Source organism: Oncorhynchus masou, chromosome 19 (genome assembly GCF_036934945.1).
Source record: "Oncorhynchus masou masou isolate Uvic2021 chromosome 19, UVic_Omas_1.1, whole genome shotgun sequence".
Classification (NCBI taxonomy): Eukaryota; Metazoa; Chordata; class Actinopteri; order Salmoniformes; family Salmonidae; genus Oncorhynchus; species Oncorhynchus masou.
In genome coordinates, this window is record NC_088230.1 from 41,793,509 (window position 1) to 41,800,534 (window position 7,026).

A 7,026-nucleotide genomic window follows, 5' to 3' on the forward strand; every position below is an offset into this window, starting at 1 on the left:
TTTTTACCTCCTTTTTCTCCCCTATTTCTCCCCTATTTCTCCCCTATTTCTCCCTATTTCTCCCCTTTTCTCCCCTATTTCTCCCCTATTTCTCCCCTTTTTCTCCCCTTTTTCTCCCATTTTCTCCCCTATTTCTCCCCTTTTCTCCCCCTTTTTTCTCCCCTTTTCTCCCTATTTCTCCCCTTTTTCTCCCCCTATTTCTCCCCTTTTTACCTCCTTTTTCTCCCCTATTTCTCCCCTATTTCTCCCTTTTTTTTTCTCCCCTATTTCTCCCCCTTTTCTCCCCCCCTATTTCTCCCCTATTTCTCCCTTTTTCTCCCCTATTTCTCCCCTATTTCTCCCTTTTTTCTCCCCCTATTTCTCCTTTTTTCTTTTTCTCCCTTTTTCTCCCCTATTTCTCCCCTCTCCCCTATTTCTCCTTTTTCCCTATTTCTCCCCTATTTCTCCCCTTTTTCTCCCCTATTTCTCCCCTTTTTCTCCCTTTTTCTCCCCTATTTCTCCCCTTTTTCTCCCCTATTTCTCCTTTTTCTCCCCTTTTCTCCCTCCCTATTTCTCCCTTTTTTTTTCTCCCCTATTTCTCCCCTTTTTCTCCCCTTTTCTCCCCTTTTTTTCCCCTTTTCTTTTCTCCCCTTTTTCTCCTATTTCTCCTTTTTCTCCCTTTTTCCCTTTTTCTCCCCTATTTCTCCCCTATTTTGTGATTAATTACGATCTTGTCTCATCCCTGCAACTCCCCAACGCGGGCCTCTGGAGAAGCGAAGGTCAAGTCATGTCCCCCGAAACATGACCATGCGCGAAACTTCTTAACAACCGCGATGAACCCGGAAGCTAACTGCACCATTCCTCATGTTTTCGCTGAGGAATCCTCCCGTCCCTTCTGGGGAGATTCCACTGATGCTCAGTGTACCCACGGTGTCTGTGTGTCCTCTCATCAGACAAGCCAAGCTGGAGGGAGAGAGGAGAGAGGAGGAGGAGGAGAGGAGGAGGCAAATTGAGCCGCAGGAGAGAGGAGGCCGCCAGCATCCTGTGCTGAATGCAGAGTTTATTAACCCTGAACTCCCTGCAGGAAGCCCTGCCACCCCTTCACCGCATGGCAGCTAGCCAGGCTCAGCCTGGACGCTGACTGTTTCATAGAGGTACACACAGACACACACCCTGAACACACACGTGTTAAGTGGACTCCCACTGACACCACTTCAACTCTGTTTCCCATGATGCAGGTAGATGATGAGATGGTGGGGGAGCCTGGTTGGCTGTGTAGTAGTTACCGTGGGAACAGGGCTGGTTCCCCAGAGCTATGCTGAGAGATGCACCACCCTTGCCTCTGACCTACCTTTTCCTTCCTGTCCAACACAGCCCTGGGTAAGAATGGATCCATCCTACAACAATATGTTTAGTCCCAAATGGCAGCCTATTCCCTATTTGTAGTGCACTACTCTTGACCATGGCCCATTGGGTTCCACATAGGGTGCCATCCGGGACTCAGCCTGTCTCATGTATTCTATGGAGGTCTCATCTCCTATAGAGATAGATACAAGTCTGCATCATATTGGCGTTTGTGGACAGCAACATTGAGGCTATCTCCATTTGTTAATTTTCTTCGTCTTTTGTGTTGGAAGTGTTAAACATATACAGGTGATTAACCTCCACCTGGGGTCCTGAACCAAATCATGGGTCATTCATGTGTTGTGGCCACGAGATGGTGGCAGTGATATATCTTAAAGCCGTTTATAAAACCAGCTAACCCAATTTGAAGAAGCAGCCAATGCTCTGATAATTGGCTGATAATGCCCGTCCCATAGGAATTCCCACCCAGTTGACTACTTTAAAATGGTGGAAGCCTTCAATGGGCATGTCCTAAATCAGGTTCTATCCATCTAGAGTCCTCTATCTCTATGCATGTGTGTGTCTTAATCTGTCCCAACTTCCTGTTACCCAGACTTCCTGACAGAGAGATTGCAGAGGCAGGACAAGGATCCCCACCCCCAGCGTCACCCCATCAAGACTCCTGCCAGGAAAACGACACACACACAGAGTAATGATAAACACACACGCACACACTTATATAGGCACAAATTACAAACATGCACAAGCACATACATATAGTTTGCATGTACACTAAGAGTGTGTCTGTGTTGACTACATCTATATACTACACTGAGAGTGTTGTCTATATACTACACTGACATATACACTGTGTTGTCTATATACTACACTGAGAGTGTTGTCTATATACCACACTGTGTTGTCTATATACCACACTGAGAGTGTTGTCTATATACACATAAGTGTTGTCCATATCTCACACTGAGTGTTGTCCTGTACCACACTGAGTGTTGTCTATATACCACACTGAGAGTGTTGTCTATATACCACACTGAGTGTTGTCTATATACCACACTGAGAGTGTTGTCTATATACCACACTGAGAGTGTTGTCTATATACCACACTGAGGTGTTGTCTATATACTACACTGAGAGTGTTGTCTATATACTACACTGAGATATACCACACTGAGTGTTGTCTATATACTACACTGAGTGTTGTCTATATACCACACTGAGAGTGTTGTCTATATACCACACTGAGAGTGTTGTCTATATACCACACTGAGAGTGTTGTCTATATACCACACTGAGTGTTGTCTATATACTACACTGAGAGTGTTGTCTATATACTACACTGAGAGTGTTGTCTATATACTACACTACTACACTGAGATATACTACACTGAGTGTTGTCTATATACTACACTGAGAGTGTTGTCTATATACTACACACTGAGAGTGTTGTCTATACCACACTGAGTGTTGTCTATATACTACACTGAGAGTGTCGATATACTACACTGAGAGTGTATGTGTTGTCTACAGACCTCTATACACCGCTGTTGATGAGTTTGGAGGCAGATTCCAGCAAGCTAGAAGGTGAGTGTGTCTCTTTATCCCTCATTCACTTTCAGCCAGTGTGTGTCCCAAATGCTCTGGTCAAAAGTAGTGCACTATATAGGGAATAGTGTTTCATTTGGAACGCACTCCGGTAAAGGTTGCTGTTTGACTATTAGAAGATCTGTTGTTTCTCACCAAGCTGTGTTCTGTCCAATCAGAGTTTGTGGCCCTGTTCACCTATGAGAGCCCGGAGGCAGGCGACCTGACGTTCTCTGGGGGACGTAGTCATGGTAACAGAGCAGGAGGGGGGGGAGTGGTGGAGGGTGCATTGGAAACCCGGACCGGAGTGTTCCCTTCGAACTACGTCAAACCCATGGAACCAGAGGTTAGTATCCCAGATCCTTGACCCTGACACCTGGCCAGTTTTTGGGGTAAGTTACTTTTGACAGTCACTCGTCAGGTGCTGCCATTAAAGTAACTTGTTACATTACCGTGTTACTGTGGGAGTAACTTGTTACATTACAGTGTTACTGTGAAAAGTAACTTGTTACATTACAGTGTTACTGTGGGGAAGTAACTTGTTACATTACATTGTTACTGTGGAAGTAACTTGTTACATTACAGTGTTATTTTTGAAAGTAACTAGTCAGTCGTTACATTACTTTTGCGTTACCAAAAAAACAGAAAACGCTCTGAAATGCCTTGGTCGTTGTCATGCCCAGTGGTACCGCCTTAGAATGGCTTGTCTACTTAGAACTCGAGGGATATTCAAAGTGGAGCGTTCAAGTTCAAACCCCAATCTGACAAGGTACAAATCTGTCGTTCTGCCCTGAACAAGGCAGTTAACCCCTGTTCCTAGGCCGTCATTGAAAATAAGAATTTGTTCTTAACTGACTTGCCTAGTTAAATAAAGGTAAAATAAAATAAAATCCTCGGGATCAGTGATGGTTGGCTGGCGTTGGTCTTCCTCCACCGGGCTTGTGGAGATGTGCTCGGCTTGAAGGTGCTTCTTGATGTTTGAGTTGGCTGGCGTTGGTCTTCCTCCACCGGGCTTGTGGAGATGTGCTCGGCTTGAAGGTGCTTCTTGATGTTTGAGTTGGCTGGCGTTGGTCTTCCTCCACCGGGCTTGTGGAGATGTGCTCGGCTTGAAGGTGCTTCTTGATGTTTGAGGTCTTCTCAGTTGACAAGCGTTTAGCACCGAGGCTCAGTTTGCATTTTATTATTATGTTTTCCTTTTTTTTCTTACATCAATTCTAAATAATGTGAATACTTCCACGATATAAAGGCCTGTTGGCTCTGTTATCTTGCTAGCTAGCTTCCTGCCACAACGTTTTTGAAGAAACAGGAAGTGTGAATTTGTATTTGGCAGAAAAATTTAAAAAAAGTTACTTTCTTACAATTTCCTTATTTGAAAAAGTATCTGTTTACTTAAATTGAAAAACTTATTACAGCAAAATAAGTCATTTGAGTACTTTATAACGCATTACCCACAACACTGCCTCTATCTCGAACTCATTCAACCAGAGAAGAGGAGAGAGAAGAAGACTCATTCAACCAGAGGAGAGGAGAGAGAGAAGAGGACTAAGAAGACTCATTCAACCAGAGAAGAGGAGAGAAGAGGACTAAGAAGACTCATTAAACCAGAGGAGAGGAGAGGACTAAGAAGACTCATTCAACCAGAGGAGAGGAGAGGACTAAGAAGACTCATTCAACCAGAGGAGAGGAGAGTACTAAGAAGACTCATTCAACCAGAGGAGAGGAGAGGACTAAGAAGACTCATTCAACCAGAGGAGGGGAGAGGAGAGGACTAAGAAGACTCATTCAACCAGAGGAGAGGAGAGGACTAAGAAGACTCATTCAACCAGAGGAGAGGAGGACTAAGAAGACTCATTCAACCAGAGGAGAGGAGAGGACTAAGAAGACTCATTCAGCCAGAGGAGAGGACTAAGAAGACTCATTCAACCAGAGGAGAGGAGAGGACTAAGAAGACTCATTCAACCAGAGGAGAGGACTAAGAAGACTCATTCAACCAGAGGAGAGTAGAGAAGAGGACTAAGAAGACTCATTCAACCAGAGGAGAGGAGAGGACTAAGAAGACTCATTCAACCAGAGGAGAGGACTAATAAGACTCATTCAACCAGAGGAGAGAAGAGGACTAAGAAGACTCACTCAACCAGAGTAGAGAAGATGACTAAGAAGACTCATTCAACCAGAGGAGAGGAGAGAGACTAAGAAGACTCATTCAACCAGAGGAGAGGAGAGGACTAAGAAGACTCATTCAACCAGAGGAGAGGAGAGGAGAGGACTAAGAAGACTCATTCAACCAGAGGAGAGGAGAGGAATAAGAAGACTCATTCAACCAGAGGAGAGGAGAGAGGACTAAGAAGACTCATTCAACCAGAGGAGAGGAGAGGACTAAGAAGACTCATTCAACCAGAGGAGAGGACTAAGAAGACTCATCCAACCAGAGGAGAGAGGAGAGGACTAAGAAGACTCATTCAACAGAGGAGAGGAATAAGAAGACTCATTCAACCAGAGGAGAGGAGAGGACTAAGAAGACTCATTCAACCAGAGGAGAGGAGAGGGACTAAGAAGACTCATTCAACCAGAGGAGAGAGGAGAGGACTAAGAAGACTCATTCAACCAGAGGAGAGGAGAGGAATAAGAAGACTCATTCAACCAGAGGAGAGAAGAGGACTAAGAAGACTCATTCAACCAGAGGAGAGAAGAGGACTAAGAAGACTCATTCAACCAGAGGAGAGAGAGGACTAAGAAGACTCATTCAACCAGAGGAGAGGAGAGGACTAAGAAGACTCATTCAACCAGAGGAGAGGACTAAGAAGACTCATTCAACCAGAGGAGAGGACTAAGAAGACTCATTCAACCAGAGGAGAGGAGAGAGAAGAGGACTAAGAAGACTCATTCAACCAGAGGAGAGGAGAGGAGAGGAGAGGGACTAAGAAGACTCATTCAACCAGAGGAGAGTAGAGAAGAGGACTAAGAAGACTCATTCAACCAGAGGAGAGTAGAGAAGAGGACTAAGAAGACTCATTCAACCAGAGGAGAGTAGAGAAGAGGACTAAGAAGACTCATTCAACCAGAGGAGAGTAGAGAAGACTAAGAAGACTCATTCAACCAGAGGAGAGTAGAGAAGAGGACTAAGAAGACTCATTCAACCAGAGGAGAGTAGAGAAGAGGACTAAGAAGACTCATGTCAGGTTGAGTCCCAGTTGGAAGATTCCCTTTCGATTCTGGGAATTTTTCAACCGGATATCTGGAAAACCCTGGGAATTTAGGCAACAACAGATGGTGACGTTTCAGTCCTTCCTAAACTCCGGCTGGGAAATGTTATTGGGTGTACAGCAACCAATGAGGTTTGATAACAAGAACAATACTAAGAGAAGAGGTTTCAGTCACTTTACAGTCTGTCACCGTTGTTGTAATGCAATACAACATCACAACAATGTGTTCTGGAGAGTTGTTATTTTAATGTTTGCTTTGTGTTTCCAGATCACTAGGCCTGGAGCTGCTTCCAAGAAACCTGGTGAGGACACACAAGCACCCACGCGCACACACACGCACACGCACGCGCACGCACACGCACACGCACACGCACACACATGCACACACACACATGCACACACACACATGCACACACACACACACACACACACACACACACACACACATGCACGCACACATCCAAACACACACACATACAAACACACGCAAACACACGCACACAAAAGCAAACACACGCAAACACACACACACATACACAAACACACACACTTATATAAATTTAGCCTTGCTGAAACCTAGTAGTTATAATAGAAGCATTTCAGACTGAAGTGAGTGACAGTAGATATTGTCTGATCCTCCAACCTGTCTCTCTGATTGGTCGATAGAGATCGCCCAGGCGATCACCCTGACTACAGAGCAGCTCAGTCTGTCACCGGGGCAACTGATCGTGGTCCATGCCAAGAACTCCTCCGGCTGGTGGCTTGGGAATTGCAGGTCAGCTGACATAACGTCTACCTATTGTATTGTGTGCTCTGGTTTCCCTTCGGTTCCCTCCCCAATCTTAACCTTGATGTAAAACTGACCCCAGATCTGCGTCCAGGCAACTTCACCTCACAC

General features: G+C 45.1%; 1 long non-coding RNA gene across 1 annotated transcript; it reads left to right on the forward strand.

Annotated features, from left to right (window-relative positions):
- Window positions 1-3,219: 3,219 nt before the first annotated feature.
- On the forward strand, window positions 3,220-6,879 carry LOC135505614 (uncharacterized). The gene is made up of 3 exons (XR_010450303.1): window positions 3,220-3,271; window positions 6,397-6,430; window positions 6,795-6,879. It is a non-coding gene; the product is annotated as an uncharacterized LOC135505614 (long non-coding RNA).
- The last annotated feature ends 147 nt before the right edge of the window (window positions 6,880-7,026 follow it).